Source organism: Canis lupus, chromosome 21 (genome assembly GCF_048164855.1).
Source record: "Canis lupus baileyi chromosome 21, mCanLup2.hap1, whole genome shotgun sequence".
NCBI classification, from domain to species: Eukaryota; Metazoa; Chordata; class Mammalia; order Carnivora; family Canidae; genus Canis; species Canis lupus.
Window position 1 is genome coordinate 26131919 of NC_132858.1, and position 21523 is coordinate 26153441.

The 21523-nt window shown below is 37.8% G+C and overlaps 1 long non-coding RNA gene across 1 annotated transcript in view; it reads right to left on the reverse strand.

Annotated features, from left to right (window-relative positions):
- Nucleotides 1–13695: 13695 nt before the first annotated feature.
- The window catches only part of LOC140613486 (uncharacterized), a 31436-nt gene continuing 23608 nt past the window's right edge, over nucleotides 13696–21523 (reverse strand). Inside the window, exons 2-4 of the long non-coding RNA XR_012014493.1 lie at nucleotides 15277–15386; nucleotides 14210–14253; nucleotides 13696–13812 (exon numbers count right to left, since the gene is read on the reverse strand). This is a non-coding gene — a long non-coding RNA (uncharacterized lncRNA). The remainder of the gene's footprint in view (nucleotides 13813–14209; nucleotides 14254–15276; nucleotides 15387–21523) is intronic.

Here is a 21523-nt window from a genome sequence, read left to right on the forward strand (position 1 = left end):
GTTGTACACCTAAAACTAACACGAGTAAAAAAATAAATAAATAAATAAAAATAAAAATAAAAAACTAACATGAGATTGTATGTCAACTAACTGAAATTTAAAAAAATAAATAAATAAAGATTAAAAGAACTAACATGAGACTGTATGTTAACTAACTGGAAATAAATAAATAAATAAATAAATAAATAATAAATATTGACATAAGACTGTATGTTAACTAACTGAAATTAAAATAATTTCTTTAAAAGTGTGTGCATGTGCATGTCTGTGTGTGTGTGTGTGTGTGTTGACTGGGGACAGAGAGAGCACGATGGTGGAAAGTCGGAAAGATCTCCTTAATCAGGTAGTACTTGAATACAGACTTGAAGTCTATGCATGTCTTAGGGCCAGCGTTCATCCTGAAACTATCTGAGAACTATAAATTGTTAAAGCTAGAGCCACAACCAGCACAGAATAACTCAAATAGGACACATCATGTTCAAGAGCATGAAAGTGGCCAGTGTTGCTGGTGTTCAGCTTCAAGGTAAAAATAATAATAATAATATTAATCTTAAAAATGTTTAGGAAGCCATAGAAGAGAGTAGAAGAAGAGAAGAGAGGGACAATAGGATGCAGATGAAATGGAGCTGTCTGGCTGTGATCATCATGACTTTCACTTTGAAACGAGGAGCCACTGCAGTGTTGTGAGGAGTGGAATGACGACAACCTACATGTTTAAAGAGTCACTCTGGGTGCTGTGCGTGAGGGAGTGGATGGTAATGGTGAAATCCAGGAAACTCACAAAGAAGCTAGTGACAGAAAGAGTCAGAATGGATTTGAAGGAAGGGCCAACAGGAGTTTTCCAGACCTTAGATGTGAGAGGCAAGGGAACGATGACAGGAGTGAATGGAAGTTCGAGTTGCCATCGGATGGATGGGAAAGGTGGAGGGCAGACGAGTTTGGAAGGGGAGTAGATCAGGAGTTAAATTTTAAATGCATTAAATTTGAAATGCCTGGTTGACATCTCAGTAGAAAAATCAGGTAGGCAGGCTGATCCATGACTCTGAAGCTCAGGAGGGAGCTAAGATCTACATACGTAAGAGGTTGTTAGCCCATGGATGGTATTTTAACATGGGATAGTGAAGCATGTGAACGGGGCAGTCAGTAAAGCTGGACAAGGTACCAAACACCAAGCTCTGTGTCACTATAACTTAAGATGTTAGGGAGGAGTAGGGGAGCCAGCAAAGGATCCTGACAACAGCAGTCCAGGGGAAGGAGGGAAACCACCCCTGGATGCTGGCCTGTGTGTCCGGGAAAGAGAATATCGAGGCAGAGGGAGCGAGCTAAGACTATGTCACATGGTATTGATCTGTTGACTGAGGTAAGGATTATGAATGGACTAAACATCCAGGAAGATCTACTCTGTAAACCCCAAGAAACAAAATAAAAACCTGGCCACCAAATGGCTTTGCCAAAAGAACACATGGAAAAGAAGTATGGAGACATAAAAATTGTCGGCATCACAATATGTGGATTATTCTCTTTGTTTTGCTTACTACGGTTCCTTCATTATCATTATAGTAATTTTGATAAAAGGAAAGTATACTTCTATTCTTCCAATGAGCATCAAGTTAAACGGCCATGGTGATGGATGGATGTGTGCCAGCCATTTGTAAGGCTGCCTGCATTCTTTCTTGCTTGGGGGGCTCTCTTTCCAGGGTATTTTCCAAGGCCTTTACCAGCGCTCGCGATCCTCTCCATGATTCTAACCACTGAGCTCTCACGACTACTTTTGTCATATTTTATGGATGAACACACACACACACACACACACACACACTCGTTTGCTCTTTCTCTAAATTCCCTCATTAAAACATCCACTTCCACAATCAGTTTCATCTCTCCCTGTTAGCAGTGTTGTTTCCACTTCCTCCCAGATGACTCCTCTCTGAGCTCCAAAATGGTCACAGGTTCCACAGTAGGGACACCTTCCCTTCTCCAGGCATCTTTGCAGATGGAAGCATTTCTTCCAAAATTCTCAAAGTAGAAACATTCTGACTGCATTTCCCTTATTGAAATACGGGGCTACTCCGCCATCCTCCTATGGGAAAATGCCTTCTTTGCCTTCAGATAACCCAGCATAGTGGCTGGTTTTAAGGAAATTCAGAAAAACTCACTCTTCTAAAGGAGATTGCAGAGGTGATACTAATATGAGTTTTTTTTTTTCCACCTCTCTCAGAGAGATGGACAGGAAAAACCATGGCCACTCCACTAAGAAGAGTCATGTGCCACCACTCATATGATCAAAAAAGAGCTGTCAATCCTCTTAGCGTCTGGGCCAGGTAAGGTGTCTTGTGTTGATGGTTTCTGCCCAAAACAACCAGGCAGATGGGATCACAGGAGAGACTCCCTTCTACTAGCACATCTGGTCATACCCATTTCATTCACTCTAGATATGACAATGGAAGGGTCTATTTTTCTTGTTCATCTTTACATCTTGAGACATGAGCACTCAGCCTTAAACGCAGAAGGTGCTCAATAGGTATCTTCTGAGTGGATGCCTGAGTCTATCAGCAGTACACGCGGGACACTGTTAAGGCCATTCATTTCAAGAAAGTTTTTAGACAAACCCAATTTCACATTCAAGTCCTATCATTCCTGTTGGTGATCACATCTAGGCCAAGGAGGAGCATTGCTGTCCAGGATGGTGGAGTTCTGGAATTCCAGATACCTCCGTGTGCCCCTCTGGGCTGCTCCCAAGTGCGATGAACATTACAAGTCGGCAAGTTTGCATTGTGCTGGCAACGCAGCACCAGGAAAAATTACCCAGCCCGTTGCCACTCAATTCCAGGTGCTCGCTGGAGTTGTTTTCGCCTCTTTCTTGCCTTAGCATCAGTACACAATAAAATGACTGCTACCCCTTTTTAAAATCTTAGGGAATAAGGGCCTGTGAACTTGTCTGTGAACTACCTTTGGGAACATCAGTATTTATTTTCTTATCTGTATATAGGAAACTGCAATTTGGAATATTAATGCCAGGAGTCTTCAAACCTAGACATTGAGAAAAACACTCATTTGTAAGTAGTAAGTTTTTCAGGGATATGGATGTTATTTCAATTACAATTAAATCAATATGGAGAGACAAAAATTCTGTACATATTTTGGAATTTGAAGAATCCTATGTAAATCATTTGTTGCTTAAATCTGTGAAATACAAGTTTCTTTGGGGGAGAGTATACATTTATAAATGTTGTGTAGAAGCAAGTGTTTTTATTGTATTTATGTAATTGTTTTTAAGTGTTGAGTGTCTTCATTGCAATATGAAATTCATTAAAAATCCATGTTCCATAAAAAAAAACTGAAAAATACTGAAAACTTTAAAAGCATTCGAATTTAGTGCGTATATAATTTATGATGTATGTAAAACTTAGAGATCGTAAGTTCCACATATTGAGTGATCACTATTTCCATTTAAAAAAAAATAAAATCCTATCTACCTTAAGAGAAAAATAGTCAACAGTAAATACAGTAAAACATACCTTTTGACGTTGGGTAATAATTGTAGAAGTATAGTCATTTTTATTCATCTTTTCATATTTATTTATTTTTCAACTGTTTTATAACGAAAAAGCATTACTTTCAATGTTACTGCAAAATCCGCCTGAGGTTGACATTTGAGGCATCTTCACTTTGAATTGTTTAGAATGTTGCAAAGTTTTTATTAGTGATTTTAAGAGAATATCCCCCTTGTTGCCTCAAGCAGTAATTTTTAAAGAAAGTAATTATATAGAAATAAAGAAAGTAATTATATGGATTAAAAAACGAGACATCTTGCTTTCACTTCTATCTCTGCATAAGACTGAATACCAAATGGTTTTATGAGTTAGCATAAAATTGCTACAAATTTCAGAAACGCCTTTTCTCATTATCTTCCTGAGACATCTGTCAATATTTATCTGTTAACAGACTAAGCAATCAGCCTCAGTAAATAAAATATCAGATCCAAATACATATATCCCTTCTGCTGTTAAAGGGATGCTTAGGGACAGGATATTAGGATAACGGTCGTCAGATATCCTACTTATACTGATTTTTCTTTCACAAAAATTAATAGGTAGCGAAACTGGCAAAAGAGTAAATAATGATATTTTGTAGGTTCCCTCCAACCTGTGTTGTCCGACCACTGCGCTGATGACAACTTTGAGATGCTTAAGTAGAAGCAAGTGTCAGAACTAATAGGGCTCCAGTTTATAAAAGTAAGACAAAAGTCAAGGTCAATTGCAGATACTCTACTAAAGCAATACTCTTATTCACGTAGAAGCACAAATCGCTGAAATTGACTCTGCTTGGCTTTTAGTCATTAAGTGGGTTACAGAGCCTAACAGCCTTTGACTTACTAGTTGTATAAACTTGAGGAGGTTCCTTGAATTCTTTGAAGCACATGAAAGGCATCTATCAAATGCGATTATAAAATCCACTTCATTTAAATTGGCATGAGAATTTTGAGATAAAAATATGTAAATCACTCTGTGTAATATGCAAGACTAAATAATCTTTGAATGCTTCTTAAATCAGTTTGGAGTGGTTAGAGAGACTTAAACAAATGGAAGACACTCATTTGTAAATAACCAGGTTCTTAAAAGTGATAATTTTGAGTTGAAGTGACAACACAATTGTTATTTTAATCGAATTCTGAAATGACCTCAGTATTTCAGACAAACTTATAGGTACACACAGATGTGAATTTGGACATGTTCATTTTAGCCCTGCCTATACCCCTGAGTGATGTGAAGTTTCTGAAATGTTTTTACTTCACTAGGAAATAAAAAAAATAAAAAATAAAAGACACGTAAATGTTGTTTTCCACCACAGGGAAAAATGGCGGCATGGGGGGTGGGGTAGGGAGTAGGGCACAGAATACAAAATACAGTACAAGAAGAAGAGAAGGGCTTTACAATAAAAGAATCATAATAAAATTCCACCTACCAGCTTGTATTACTCTTTTTAGTATCCAAACTTTATCTGAAAATTAGGGATAATAGTATCAACTTCAAATAGTTTTTGAGAAGTAAACTAATAGATGGCAACCAGTCATAGCTTACATGATGAAACCTTATATATAAGGTCTCTATAAATGTGACTAGCAGTAGGTTCAACTCAAGGTCATTTCTTGGGAGAACTTGTGCAGAGCTTTTACTGTAAAATAAAATGTCAGTTCTATCTACACAACACCTTTCACAGGGAACAACAAAAACTTTTCAAATTGTTAAATATGAAGGCTCTTTCTCATATACTAAATGAAGAAATAGTTAATAATGACAAAAGACTAAATTTAATACCTTTTTTTTTAGAAAATCAAGAATATTGGAAATTTTTTTTTCTGGCTTATGGCTTTGGCATCACCAACCGCATATAAATAGGACAATCTAAAGAAAGATCATGATGATACTAGCTTCTAGTTTTTTACGACATGAATCACATTATAGGTACTTATCATTGGAGTATATAGAGTAAGATTATGAATTTGGATTCTAAAGTCTGAGGTCATATCCCATCCCTTCTATTACTTTTGTTTGATTTCTTCATATTTTCTCAAATGTACAATGAAGTTTTTGTCCAGTTCCCATTATCTGAATCCTGTGCTTCGCAGAAGTCAGGGAGCAGCAGTTATGTGAAACCAACTATTAGACTATTATTCTCAAGCAGGGAACCACAACACAGAGTTGAGTCATAAATTCTTCATGGACATGTCATCAGTTTGGGAGAAACTATAAAATTCAGTTTTGCTACATGTTCGATGATCAGATTTATATCAGACTATGCAGTGTATTGGAGCCTAGGAAGCAATTATTTGACAAGAAAAAAAAATAAGGCTAGAATCAGTTCAGTAGTAGAAGTTGAATACAAACTCAGAGTGATGTCATGTTCATTAATCACACTTGATGGCTGTGCCAAATGTAATATCACATCAGAAATAGTAACTTGGAATTCTTGTTAAATCATAGATTCTTCTTCAATCGGTCTGGGTTCTATGCATCTAACAAATGCCCAGGTAGTGTCCAAGTCATTGTCCTAGGGAAACACTCTGGGTAGGATGAGTCTAGCTTAGTGCTGCCCAAATAGCACTCTCTGTGAAGTGGAACTGTCCTCTTCTTGTACTGTATTTGTCCAATATGGTAGCCACTAGCACCTACGGCTTTTAACCTTTTGAAAAGCATCTCATGCGACTGAAGAACTGAATTTAAATGCCTTTTCATCTAAGTTTAAATAGCCATGAGAGGTTGGTGGTTATTGGTTATTGGGCAGCACAGGTCTAAATAATTCAAGTAATTCGTCTTGATGATATGAGACCATATTCAAGGCAATAAAATTATCTTTCCAAACAGCAACCCAGGGTCCTGATTATTGACTTAGTGTTGATTTGTGTCTATCGATCCTTCAAACGTGGCACAACAACTACACTTACCCAAAAAGAGGAGACAGTTTTGGAAATCGTAATGGGGCAAATGGTTAGCTTCTGGGGTTTCAAATCTACCATGTCCTTACTAGCTGTGTGACCTTGAGTAATTTAACTACTTTGTGCCTCAGCTTCCTTACTTGTAAAAGGGGATAGTAATAGTAATGCTGTGAGAGTTGAATTAGTTGATACTTCTAAAGCATGACAACAGGGTCTGACACAAGCCTGTACAGCATGGTGGGTGTTATAAATCATGCTCCGCGTTTTGTACAAAAACATCAGTTTCAGGGAAATCAAACATTTCCAATGTCAGAGCCAATTTGTTGTGTTTAATTTGGCATCATTTGCACACTGCATGGAGGCATAGTTCTTAAATGTATAGTTAGATAAATATGTCACCCCAGAAAGTTCCTTCAGGTGTGTTCCTAGATTAAACCTCCTAGCAACCACAACCTTTATTTCTCTTACCAGAGATTAGTTTTTGCACGTTCTAGAAGTACATACAAATGAAATTATATGCACTCATTCTTGCTTTTGTGACTGCAAAAATTATTTTTAAGGTCCACCCCCTGGTGAGTAGTAGTCTCTTGTATGACTATACCACAGTCTGTCTATCCTTTGTCCTGTTGATATTCAGTTGAGGTTTTGGTTAATAAGGAATAAAGGAAGTTGCGCTAACCATCTGGTGCAAGCCTTTTATAGACATTCATTTCATTTCCTTTGGATAAATACCTAGGAGTAGAATTGCTGGGCAATAGGGGGAGGTGTATGTTTAAGTTTTAGGTAAGGTCAAAGTGTTTATCAAAGTAGGTGACAATTTCCCTCAGACGTCTTACTATGTTTTGAGAGCAGAGGTAACTGACTGCCTTTGTTCTTTTATTTTTTTAAAGATTTTATTTATTTATTTGAGAGAGAGAGAGGGGGTACGCATGAGTGGAGGAAGGGGCAGAGGGAGGGGGAGAAGTAGACACCCCACTGAGCAGGGAGCATGATGGGTGGCACACTCTCAGGACCCTGGGATCATGGCCTGAACCAAAGGCAGACACTTAACCGCTCCTGAACGCTTTTGTTTTGGACTACTGTGTTAATATGGCATATTGAAAGCCTTGAAAAATAGAGCTAGGCTCCACCTCTGCAGCGAAGAATAGGTTTGCTTCCTGACAAGTATCACAAAGAAAATGTTTCCCTCCAGAGCAAATACCTTATTCTCCATTATTTAAAATTCAGGTTCCCTAAGCTCAAGATTTCTTTCTTCCAATATATCCTGACCATGCAGCTATCACCTGACTCTCTTCATCATTCTGTGGGAACTGGGGCTTAGAAAATTGGCACAAATGCTAATACGCTGGCTCATTGCTCTGACCTGAGAGTCTTGTGTTTTCTTCTAGTGTCTAGGAAACCATGGCAAGACTTAGCTGTGATCTTGCAAGTAGGGTAAAATCTCAAATCCTTCACAGTTCTGGGTAGTTTGGTAGCAAGGATTAGATGTTGACAAGACATATATTGCTGGAACAAGAAAGATGAAGTGTTTTTTGAGGTTTTAGGGACATACAATGGAATCAGCAGCCAACACATTGACCAAATTGTATGGTTATCAGGTGGGTTTATAAAGAGGCATTGGTGAGATATCTGCAGGCTGAGTTCCAGAAAGTAGGTTAAAGACAACTCTCTAAATGATGCCCTGATTGCTGTTAACGCTCCTACAGGTAGGGTGACTTCTCACCAGGCTGGCAATCATTCTCAAGTCCATCCATTCTAATGGTTTGTACAGAGCTTTGTGTTAGCTAGCAGAAAACCTCACCTGCCCACCTCCTTCAGGCCATATTTACAAAAGCACACACCTGTACCATTAGTAGAAGGAGGGTTATTTGCAGCTGCTCTGGGCATAAAGCAGGGCACTTATTATATCTTTGGCTGTTTCCTTGGAAGATGAGGGGACTGGAGGTACATGCTGCTTGTTCAGGAAAAATGGCAAGAGCTGAGCGTCCTCTGCAGGCCACCATGCCAACTGGAGAGGCACTCAGACATGAAGTAGAAAGGTCTCAAGGATGTTTATTTCTTTTTGCCATGGATCTGGGCTGCGATAGCAAAGCTTTAGCTCTCTGAGAGAGATTTCCCTGAGACAGGGGAAAACAAAACAAAACAAGAAAAAAAAAAAAAAAAAACAAAGCAAAATAAAAACAACCTTTGGGAAACCATAAAGGAAGCATTGACAAGTATACAAGCTTGAACTATCCTAGACTGGATTTATAAGGCCGATAAAATGACCCATTGGCAAACGGGCCAGTGTGCTCTTTGTGGCTCCACTGCTCATATACTAGTTCTGTGGTTTTACAGTTGTACTACGAGTGCCTGTAAAGTCGAGGGGGGGTGTTGTTTGTTCAGGGGACTGTGGCCTGTAGAGAAGTGCTAGTGAGGGACAGGAGTCACTCCTCAGTTTGTCTCCTTGTCCTCATGTAGCTGCTGAGGCGGAGACCATATCGTAACTGAGGAAGAGAAGGAGACATCACAGCCATGATTAAGGACCTAGTGCCTCACAGGCAGTAGGAGATGCAAGACTGCAGTACCACACCCTGTCTGGTCCACTGTAAAGCCAACAGGAGCTGTTTTCCACAATGAAACCAACTGAATTCCATTCTTGCTCCTGTATTCTTGGTTTTTCTAGATATTGTGACTGTTACTGAATTGATTGCATGAACCAATGCCCTCAGTGTGTTGCCTTAGACATCACCAACACTTTTTTTTTTTCCATCCCAAAGGCACCCAAGAACCAAGACTAATTTGCATTCACGTGGCAAAGCTGCTCATCTGCATTGGCAGTACTCAGCAGGGTTATCCAAACTTCACCCTTCCCCGCCTGTGGCTGGGTCAGGATGTAGAGTGAATGTCTACGTTTTGTGGTGCGAAGTTTTCACCATACAGATGATGCCCTGTTTATTGGCAAGTCAGGACCCTCATGCCCAAAGGTCCTTACTGCAGTCTCCATCCATCGGCAGACATGCTTAATAAACCCTGACAAAATTCAGGAGCTCACTTACCAGGTGAAATCTCTTGGCATTATGTGAATAGAGTCACAACTCTCAGTCCCTCTGGCATTCAGGGAAAATTGCTTTCTCTTCCTCCAACAATATTACCAAAAAGGAGACTTCATTGGACTTTCAGGTCTTAGAGACAGTATGGTCACGTGGGGGCATTCTACTTGGTCTCTTATTCATTGGCTACCCTCAAATCAGCATCCTTTGAGTGGGGACCAAACCAAAGTCTTCATCAGAAACTGTTTAACAAGCTATTACATGCCATTTACATTTGGAGTCCCGCAACCCAAATGATGCCTTTGAGCAACATGTTTCTATGACAGATGATTTTGCCAAGTGGAACCTCAGCAAAGGGTGTCATCCTCTGCCCCAAGACCTCCTTTGGGATTTTGACTTATCACTTCCCTGACTCTGCTACAGGCTACATCCCTGTTGGAAATTAGCTCTTAGCTGGCTGCTGTCCTCTTGTTGACATGAATGCCTGAAGCGGGAGGTGTCCCGACTCTTCAGCCTGATAATCCCTTTTTGGTGTGACTTAACTCAGACTTAGTGACTATCAGCATGGAAGGGTCCACCAAAGCTCACATCTTGGCTTTATGTGAAGAAAGTAGCAGCTGTTCCTGTTAGGGCAACTTCGTCCTCCTTTCTACTGGCTGGAGCAAATCTGCTGGCTCAGTGGGGCCCTGGGGTCATGGGAAGTTCTACTAAATGCCTGAGCCTATTTCACTGATGGCTCCTCTAAACTGAAATGCAGTGGCGTCCACTGGGATAGTGCACCTGTTCAAACTCAGCACCAGCCATGCAGAACTGATAATGGACACAGTTGCTCTGCCCAGTGGACAGAACTCAAGGTCATACATCTGACCAGTACTTCCCTTGATGAACCTTGTTGTATTGTTACCCACTCTTGGACTATTTACTATCATTTACTATTACTTTAGCCATTTTGTTTGCCACTTGGAAAAGTACAGACTAGCAAATTAGAAACACTGTGCTTTATATGTCTTTATCATTATTTAATCATTATTATTTTAACATCACATTTCTTCTGTAGTTAGTACATTATGAGTTCTGAGAAATTTTTGCTTACTCCCAAATTATGATGATATTATCCTCTTTTCTTCTAGAGACCATATAGTTTTAGCTTTTATGTTTCCATCTATGATGCATCTCAAAATAACCAAGTCTTATGATGTAAGATATTACATAGGGGTCAAAGCTTTTGTTTTTATTATTTATTTTTTAACATGACATCATTTCAACACTAGTGGTTGGAGAGATTTGCTTTCCCCGTTGAATTGCTGTAATGGCCTTGATGAAAACCAAGTAATGATTAATTTTTTAAAGAATGTATTATTATATTTTTGTAAGAAGGATATCTTAATCAAGATACAAAAGGATCTAATCACAAAAAGAAAATGCTCATGTACCTGAAAAATAAACTTAAAACTTCCATTTTTCAAAAGTGCTTTAAAGAAAATACAGATAAACCGCTAATTAGAGAAGATAGTCCTGGTACATAGAACTGAGATAGCTACAGATCTAGATATAAGTATATACTTCCTCAAACAAATAAGAATGGCATAAAAACTCAAATAATGCACTCAGATATTATCAAGCCATCTGTAGAAGAGAAAATGGCCAATGGATATATGGAGTGTTTAATTATATTAATAACCATTTTATATCCATTCCATTGGAAAACTTAAGGCACTGCAAGCTATTTATGATCATATGGATTTATTAAAAACTGATAGTTGATGCAACAATTTAGAAAATAATTTGGCATTCTTTTAGATGTAAATATGCAAATATCCTCTGACCTTGTTATTTTACTTCCAAGTATATATGCAAAGACATTTTGGTACTTCTGCCACATGAGATCTATATAAAAATATCCATAGCATCATTATTCATAACAGCAATACAGATGGAAATGGCACAAGTGTCTTTTAACAGGAGAAATTATCAGTAAGTTGTGATACATTCTTCATAGAGTATTACACAGCAGTGAATATTACTGAATTAATGTTCCATGCAAAATATAAATGAATTTTAATGTCATAATGCAATGTAAAAAAAGCAGGTTGCGTGAGACTACATATTTTTTTTAAAAGCAAAACCAAGAAATATATGTGTGTTATAAAAATACATTAAAAAAAAACAAACTACTAAAAAAAAGAAAAAAGAAAGCAAACTACTGTCAAACAAATTAAGGACACATCACTTGGTGGGGGTAGGTGAATAAGAAAAAGAGACATAAATATCTAGAATCAAGTTGTTGATAATGTTTTAACTTGAGGCACAGTAATTTCACCAATACCTGTGCTGGCTTTGGCCGCACATACACCAAAAGTGGAATGATACAGAGAAGATGAGCCTGGTCCTGCACAAGTACAATTTCACAAATAGCCATTATGTTACTTAAAATAGTTATGGAAATACATATATTTAAATACATAAATTCAAATGAATACTTGTTTAAATATACATATAAATTCAAGTTAAAAAGGGATGCGTGTGATTTAATTATGATAGTGCTTTATGATCAGAGGATAATAATCCATCGAATTCTGTGTTCATCTTCCCTCTATGAAAACAAAAGAAAACAAAACAGGCATGTGGTGACTACGAAGGGTGAAGCCACTGTGAACGCAAAAGTCAAATTCTGATCCTTGTGTCATATTCTGTTCTTCATTACTGAAATATTTGAAGTGACCTGTCACTGACCTGCATGCTGGACATCAATAGGAGTGTGGTTACTAAGTTCCCGCAACTAATCTTCAAAGCTGCACGACTCTGAGTTGCTATCATGCGGATTATTCCTTTTATGAAACATTCCACCGCAGCATGGCCAAGACTTCCCATGAGAGTAAAGACTATTTTTTATTTTATCAGCCAGAGTGTGCTCTTCTTAATCCTGGCTGTTTGAACACCGTGTATCTCCACATGTTCCACACAAGTGATTTTGAACATTAGTAAATCATCATTACCCCTGTTAGATCTCAAACTTGTCATGGATGCTGTTGCTTTTGGCCTGTGAGGGAAGCGAGGGCACCAGAGAGGATTCTAGCAACCGAAAAGTAGAGGCCTTGCATTGTTTCTAAGATGTAGCACATCTTGACCAGTAAATAACAGGAAAAAAGATGAATATCCAAATAGATAGTGACAACTTGATCAAAGGAAGAGGGGGAAAAATGCAGTTATGTACAACAGGCTTAATCAGGTTAATTAGAATCTGGGTTGCATCTTGGACCTGGGAATACTCATCAGCTGGCTGTCATCTGAAGAAGGATTATCCTCACTTAGTCTAAGGAGCGTGGCAGGTGTGTCGCATGTGGATAGACCGTCTCACACCAGCTCTCTGGGGAGCAGCGCTGTCACGGCGTTGCAATTTAGCAGACTGCCACTGCTCACACCGAAAAAATGCCTGGTGTCCCTGGTACTCCAGTGTCTGGAAGCGTCATCGTGCGGTGGAAGTGTTGGTGCAAAGGAGGGAGGAGGGGAGAGGTAAACGAGGAGAAGGGGAAGAAGAAGAAGGGGAGCCTGATGTGGGACTTGATCCCGGGACCCTGGGGTCACAGCCTGAGCAGAAGGCAGATGCTCAACCACTGAGCCACCCAGGTGCCCCTGAGGGTATAGTGTGTGTGTGTGTGTGTGTGTGTGTGTGATTATGACATTGTCCTTCTCTGAATTATTAATTTCTTTTTACTTTTTAATTTGATTAGATATTTATATCCTTATACTTTTCTGGTAACATAAAATACACTCAACATCACAGACCCCTAATAAATAAGAGGGCCCACAGAGGAAAGTTTTGGTTTTTTACTTCTCTTCTAGATTCCCATTTACATGGAATATAATAGATATATACACACTCTAGATTTAAGAAATTAGATTCATAAGTCTAGTATACCTCTCAATTCTGCTTACTTGCACTATAAAACTATAAAGTTTTAAACTAAATTCTAAAATATTTTAAGTCATAAACAAATATGCCTGTTTTTCATTAAAACTTATGAATTAATACAAATTGACCTAATATCCATATATTTTATATATATTTTTTTAATTTTTATTTATTTATAATAGTCACAGAGAGAGAGAGAGAGAGAGAGGCAGAGACACAGGCAGAGGGAGAAGCAGGCTCCATGCACCGGGAGCCTGACGTGGGATTCGATCCCGGGTCTCCAGGATCGCGCCCTGGGCCAAAGGCAGGCGCCAAACCGCTGCGCCACCCAGGGATCCCAATATCCATATATTTTAAAAGCCTCTCGATAAATGTGTGGTCCTTCTCACTTCAGTCCAGTGCCTTATTTCACACCCTCTAGACATCCTCTTCTGGATACATGTTTAAAAAAATTTTTAAGTTAAATTTTAGGTACATTTTTCTGATACTGACAATTTCATTTCTAGATATGATGCTTAAACATGAGTTTACTGTTTTTTCAAAGTTTTAGGCATTATCTCTCTTTATTCACTAGTTGTTTTAGAATTTAGCTTTTATTTTCACTCCCATATTATATCTCTTCTCTCATTCTCTCCCATATAGTTATATTACCTATTTTTGTAAACTCAATATTGAGTATTTGTATTAAATATATTAAATTAGAAAGTTTGTTAAATATTTATCAGTTTTATTAAAGTAGCCATTTATAACTGAGTTGAAGATTATGATTGTCATTTCCCTTATAACTCTCCACTTATTTAATTTGTCTTTAGTTATTCATATACTTACGTTTTTAGGTCTCACTAGCAATTTCCCTAAACCTTCCAAGAAATCTGAAAGAAAAATCAGAATATTGTTGGTTATACAATTGAATAGATAGCTTCCTATTTATTTAATTGATGCCATTTCTCATGGAACTCACAATTCTCTAGTTCCAGTCTCTATGTTCATTTCAAAGAAAGAGCAAAAGGTATGGCACTCATAAAATGAGAACATGTTATAACGAAAAGAATAATCAGAGGCCATGAATAAACTGTGGAAGACAGATGTGAAGCATTCATTTGTGAAGCTGGAATATACCAGCTCTTAAATGTGGATTGAAACATCATATTTAGAAATGAAATTATTGGTATCAGGTAAAAGTACTTAAATTCTACCAGAAGATTAAGAAAATCACTAAATGAAAAACAGTAAATAATCAATGAGCGTCTTCCTTCGACCATGTATTAAACAACTTGCTGGTTTATCACTTTGTGTGGCAACCCTCAGAGGCCTTCATTCTAATAAAACATAACTTGAAATATGTCACCCTTTTTTATACCTCTAATGATGACTTTTTTTTTTTTTTTTTTTTTTTCGTATAGGCCTAAAGCTTCTCGTTGAGTTTGCAATCTAGTTTGGGAGACAGACATGTTATCGCACTGCATGGAGCGCTTTAATAGGTGTATAGGTGTGTACACAGAGCGCTTCAGAGGCAGAAATGAAGACCGGTTATCCTCAGTCTGAGAGCATGGGTGGATGTGGATATACAAAGAGAAAGAAGTTTCCTGAGTGGGCTAATCCCTAGGTTAAAATCTAAAGAATGAACAGCAGCTATCCGGGTGCAACACAGGGAGAGAGGGTTTTTCTAAGCATTGATGTTTCCATCAGCACCTCTCACTGAATTGCAATGGTAGATGGAGGGCATTGGATGCATCCGTGAAAAGATGCTGAAAAATCAGTAGGGCTCATCACAAGTTTGGACAATATAAACTGTCACGTAATTGATAAAAATCGTTTATTTGATGAATCTGACCAGATCAAGAATGTGTGACTAATGTGACGCCAGGAGATTGGCAGGAAAATAAGACATCTACCTTAGGAAAGAGGTGGGAAGTGACTTTCCATCATTTTCAGAAATATGACATGCCTTCTCAAGTCGCTGAATTCTCATTATCCACCTGACAGTCTTCCAGCACTAATGCACCTGTTGGAAGAACGTGGATGAGGACTTTTTCTAAGGACAAAAAGAGACTGTCACTTATCAAAGAGAAGCTAAACAAATGGTCTGAAACTATTAGAGAAGGTTGTACATTCCTATATAAATACTTTCTGGAGACAGACTGTATTTTTATAAAATACCTATACAGCCGAGGGTCTTAAGTGTTTAATTTTACAGGGACATAAAACAAATAATTTATCATTTCAGGAAGCATCACAGAAACTGCAACATTTAATTCATTGTTGACATACTTGGGACTTTGTAAAATTAGAAATAAACCCACCATTTGCCTCGACGTGGATGGAACTGGAGGGTATTATGCTGAGTGAAATAAGTCAATCAGAGAAGGACAAACATTATATGGTCTCATTCATTTGGGGAATATAAATAATAGTGAAAGGGAATAAAGGGAAAAGGAGAAGAAATGAGTGGGAAATATCAGGGAGGGAGACAGAACATGAGAGACTCCTAACTCTGGGAAACGAACTAGGGGTGGTGGAACGGGAGGTGGGCAGGGGGTGGGGGTGACTGGGTGGCAGGCACTGAGGGGGGCACTTGATGGGATGAGCACTGGGTGTTATTCTATATGTTGGCAAATTGAACACCAATAAAAAATAAATTTATTAAAAAAAAAGAAATAATGGCAGAGAAGGTTGTGTAAATGGAAAGTCTTCCAGAGATTGTTCTATATATCCCCTACATGTTTGACCTAAGCACTGAATTAACTGGGATCTCAGAAATGGCATTTTATAACTGACTCAAAAACTGGGGCTAAGAAGTGGAAAAGTTATATTAATTACTCTTCCTGGTGAAGAGTGACTTTGAGGAGATGCGTATATTTGAAGGGATGGGAGATGAACATTCTGACCTGCAAAGAGATTAGAGATGTGGTCAAGAATAGACAAAAGGAATTTCAGTGTCAAAAAAAAAAAAAAAAACCCTCAAATTCAATACAAAGTGAGCACATAGAAAATCATTACAACTAAGAACAAAAGACACAGCTATTAATGTAACGAGTTGCAAAATAAATATAAGATTATGCACCTCAACCCGCCATCATCAGGAGCACTACCAGCTGTCAGATAGAAGCAGAAAGGTCAAATAATTATATATCTTCATAAAATGAGATTTCAAGTGCACTTTGAATTCACCATGGAGCATCCTCAATCAATAACAATATCAAATTTTAAGAAAGGTGCAAAAGGAGCAATTCTGTAATTACAGTATAAGTGATACAATTATTTCAAATATTTCAATAGTCTTTGCCAAATGAGGACGGGAAAGATAACATTTCCTTAGAGTGGAAATGAGGATAGTGAAAAATTTTCCAAGTGTGTAATTCACAATAAGACTCAGGGGCTTTGGGGACCCCTGGGTGGCTCAGTGGTTGAGCACCTGCATTTAGATCAGGGTGTGACCCCGGGGTCCTGGGATCGAGCCCCACGTCGGGCTCCCTGCATGGAGCCTGCTTCTCCCTCTGCTTGGGTCTCTGCCTCTCTCTGTGTCTCTCATGAATAAATAAATAAAATCTTAAAAAAAAAATCAGAGACTTGGAGAGTTCAAATAAAATTCCATGTTGTTTGAAGGCTTTGTCTTAAGAACACCCTCAGGGTTCAAATGCTAATTTTGCCCCAACTCTAAGAAAATACAACATATAATATTCTAAATTTATAAATGCTAAGCCAGCATGGCCTTCTTCACAAAAAGAAATACTATTTTTTAAAGTTTTTATTTAACTTCCAGGTAGTTGACATACAGTGTGATGTTAGTTTCAGGGGTACAGTTTAGGGATCCCACACTCACAGGCAGCCCCCGGTGCTGGTTGTGAAGAAATGTCATTTAAAGGTACTCGAAGGTACTTTTGAATAGTAGATACTTGGTGAATTTTGTGCTTTTGTCTAGAGATTTTTATCACTGGCAGAAAGACTAGGGGAAGGAATTAATAGTCTGGGTGTCTCTCACATGCTTTTCAGTTTTATGCACATTATCCATATGACACGTTGACGAGGTGATCATCGCTGCCTTGTTTTACACATAAGAACCTGGACACAGATGACTTAAAACTAAAAGCAGTAAATAGAGATAACAAAGGATGCTCTAGATTCAGGACACCTGAGCTTCATCATGGCTCCGTGACTTTCTAGCTGTGTGATCTTGTGCACGTTACTTAAAGGTTTTCTGTGACCAAGTGTTCACAGGGATGGTAGCGCCTCACTTTTAATGTCCAGGTAAATTCAATTTACAGAAACTACCTAAGATGGGGCCAGACATTAGTTAGTATCCAATAAAAATAGGCTATTTCTTTAATTCTAATTTTTCTGTTTTTTTTTCTTTATAAAGAGCAAAAAGTAAAAATCTCATGCTTTATTCCTTATTTTTACCAGATTCCAAAATACTTTTTTTTCTTTTTAAAGAGTATTTATTTAAGGGGGTTGGGAGGAACAGAGGGAGAGAATCTCAAGCAGACTCCCGCTGAACAGCCCAATCCAGGGCTCGATCTCAGGATCCATGAGATCATGACCTGACCTGAAAACAAGAATTGAAGGCCTAACGGACTGAAGCACCCCGGTGCCCCCAAAACACAAGGTTGAAAAGTAGCCTGTATACATATAATCTGCAAAAATTGGAACATAGAAGTAAAAGAAAATTAATTTGATATCTGTGATATCTGTCATATCACAGTTTCTGACTTTAATGAAATCACTAACATTTTCAGGAAATTTCCTTGAAAAGAGAGTTTTGAAGATTCTGTATTGAGAAAGACATGAATATTATTAAATATTGTCATTGGAACAGATGAATTTTAAATATTAGAGTTCCTTTCTTCAGGGTATCATTTAAATAATAATACTAATAATCCCTATGTCCAGTTCAATTGTGGATGTGTTCATCATAAAACCAATATTTCTCCCAGATGTTCTTCCTTATGAAAATAAAGTGTCATTTTTTTTTTTTTTTGCATTCTTATTTTAATTCTAGTTAAGACAGATATTAGTTTCAGGCCTACCACATAGAGATACAACAATTCCATACATTACATGGTGCTCATCACAGGTGTCATACTGTTCTAAACAACTTTTAGAGATGCATTTAATATTTAATATCTTGTCCTAAAATTGTTTGTTAGATATCTCTGTTAAAAACGGAAGCAATAGGGCAGGCTGGGTGGCTCAGTGGTTTAGCGCTGCCTTCGGCCCAGGGCCTGATCCTGGAGACCCGGGATTGAGTCCCGTGTCGAGCTCCCTGCGTGGAGCCTGCTTCTCCCTCTGCCTGTGTCTCTGCCTCTCTCTCTCTCTCTCTCTCTGTCTCATGAATAGATAAATAAAATCTTAAAAAAAAAAACAATCATTTAAAAAAATTGAAAGCAAGAAAAAGTGATTTTTTTTTCAAAATGTTGGCTTTACCATGGCATTCAAAGCCTCCCAAAAACTATCTCCTCCAGCCTACCCATCCACTGCTCCTTTCCTGCCTTCACTGATAAAGCTCCTCCTTCTGCTAATGTGTTTTTTTCATTAATCACTAAATATGCCTTTTTCTCTCCTACCTTTATCTGCTCTTCTTTCCTGGAATGGTCCATTCCTTCCTCATACTCTACTCTGACACACAAACTTTGACCTGATTCTCCTGGCTCCTGGGTAGGTTAGCCTGATTCCTCCACCCAGCTCCACAGACTAACTTTGGAAAGTGTCATGTGCCTCTGTCTCTCTCCCTCCTTATTTTCTCCCTGTGGAGTGGAGTTACGATAATCACCTTAATGTCCACCAGACTCTTCTGTTGAAATTTCTTTAAGGTACATTTAACACTTCCCACAAACTTTTTCATAGGCATCATTGGAATTTGTTATTAACTCCTATTCCTAGAAGTGATAGCTTTTTTTTTTTTTCCGAGCTCATTAGCAGAAAAGAGGAAAATGAGGTTTGAACAAGTCAATTTACCTGTTTAATTTCACACAGTTTCTGACAAAGTCGGAACAAGAAGCTTTCCTTGAGATCAATCTTCCATTTCTACTTCCAGTGATGAGACATTGCTCTGTCTTATGGTGTCACCCCAGATTGATTATAATTTATCACCTTTTTTTTTTTTCGTTTGGATTCTCTACGAGACTTGCTCATTTATTGCATTTATGTCAATTAGTGATTGATTGAACAGAGTACATAAAATTTGTGGAGCAGCTGTAAAATCCACTTGCACTGTAATTTTGAATAATATATTGGTATACTTCCTGGAAATATTGAGGCAACATTTTCTAGGCCTACAGATAGAAAGAAATGGAATTGCTTCAGAATTCTATTTATATCTTGATCACATGTTTTCCCAAGACAACTGGGAGCTATAAAATAAATTGGACAAGTATAGACGTAAAACCTTGAGTAAGTTTCTGGTTTCTCAAAACCTAGGGGATGTCTTGCACAAAACTGTTGTTTTCTAATAAAAAATACAATACTCTGTAAGGAGAATGTGTGGGACTTCTCATATCTTTCTTTGCTCAGACCTAATCACATTACAAAATGAGCATCTGGCTATTGAAATTGCAGTCTACAAATACACAGGCAGCCTTTTCTTCCACTCAGTTTTTCATAACCATTTGATATTACATTATCCTTTCTGTATGAAGTCTGTGTTAGGTAGGAAGAATGAATCAAATAATAAAAACTCAATATGGAATCTCTCTATCATTTTATGCTTTCAAAAATAGTATTCCTTCACAACCTCAGGGGAGAGAGATTATTTTATAGATGTCAATGGCTTATGCACTGGAAGCCTCTGTGAGTGAAGTAGCGTCTATCTGTACAGTATGGTAGTTAAGACTTAGCTCCCTGAAGTCAAGTAGTTACCTGAGTATATCAGTTGATACTGCTCAGCAAATCAATGCTGAAGTCGATTTAGGGACGCCTGGGTAAAACTAAAACTAAAATTTTAGGGGCACCTGGGTGGCTCAGTCAGTTAAGCATCTGCCTTCAGCTCAGGTCATGATCATGGGGTCCTGGGATCGAGCCCCACATCTGGCTCCCTGCCTAGGGGAAAGTCTGCTTCTTCCTCTCCCCCTGCCTCTCCACTCATGCCTCTCTGTCTCTCAAATAAATGAATAAAAATTTAAAACAAACAAAAGCCCTTAAAATTTGAGTGTAACAAACAAATATTTTGGCTTTAAAGTTTTTTTTTTTTTTTTCTATTTCTCTTCACCTTATACACTTGTGCAAGACAGCCAGTATCAGGGTTCAAAAATCCAAATATGTTCAAAAGATACATAATTACCAGATTATTTTTGGGATAACAGCAAAATGGAAGATGGGGGAACTTGATAGTGAAAATTTCCCCTACAAATTTCACAGATCCAGAGATTTTAGACAACTTAGATAAACTGAGATGAACATTCACTTTACTCAATGTATTAGAACTTTCTGCTGTTTTCTACTCTTATGATATTTGTAGCTGTTCATATTTTAATAATGGTATAAGGTAAATGTGAAAAGTTTTCTCTACATTTATTGTTTTTCAAATTGTTTTTTTTCCCCACTGAGAATTTTTGAGGTATATGAAACACTTGCTTAAATATGACAATCTGTCACTATTTATAAGTAATTAATTTGGAGAGATTTTTATTAGGAAAATATTAATGAATTGCCTATTTTTACAGAGGCTCAGCTTATAGGAAAGATAAATTTCTCAATTCAAATGCCATTCTTTTGGCATATGTATATGGATAGATGATAGATATAGATATGAATTCCTAATTTTCTGGGATTTCTGGATGTAGCTAATATCTGTTCCTAAAGATATTGAGGTGGAGTTATATTGTTCATTAAAACCAAAGATATCAGGGGACACCTGGGTGGCTCAGCAGTTGAGCGTCTGCCTTCGGCCCAGGGTGTGATGCTGGAGTCCCGGGATCGAGTCCCACGTCGGGCTCCCTGCAGGGAGCCTGCTTCTCCCTCTGCCTGTGCCTCTGCCTCTCTCTCTGTGTCTCTCATGTATAAATAAATAAAATCTTTTTAAAGAGCAAAAAAAAAAAAAAAAAAAATATATATATATATATATATATATATATATATATATATATATATCAGGTTTATATCCAATATTTGCTTAATAATGTTACAAATTAGGAATGATTTCGCTGT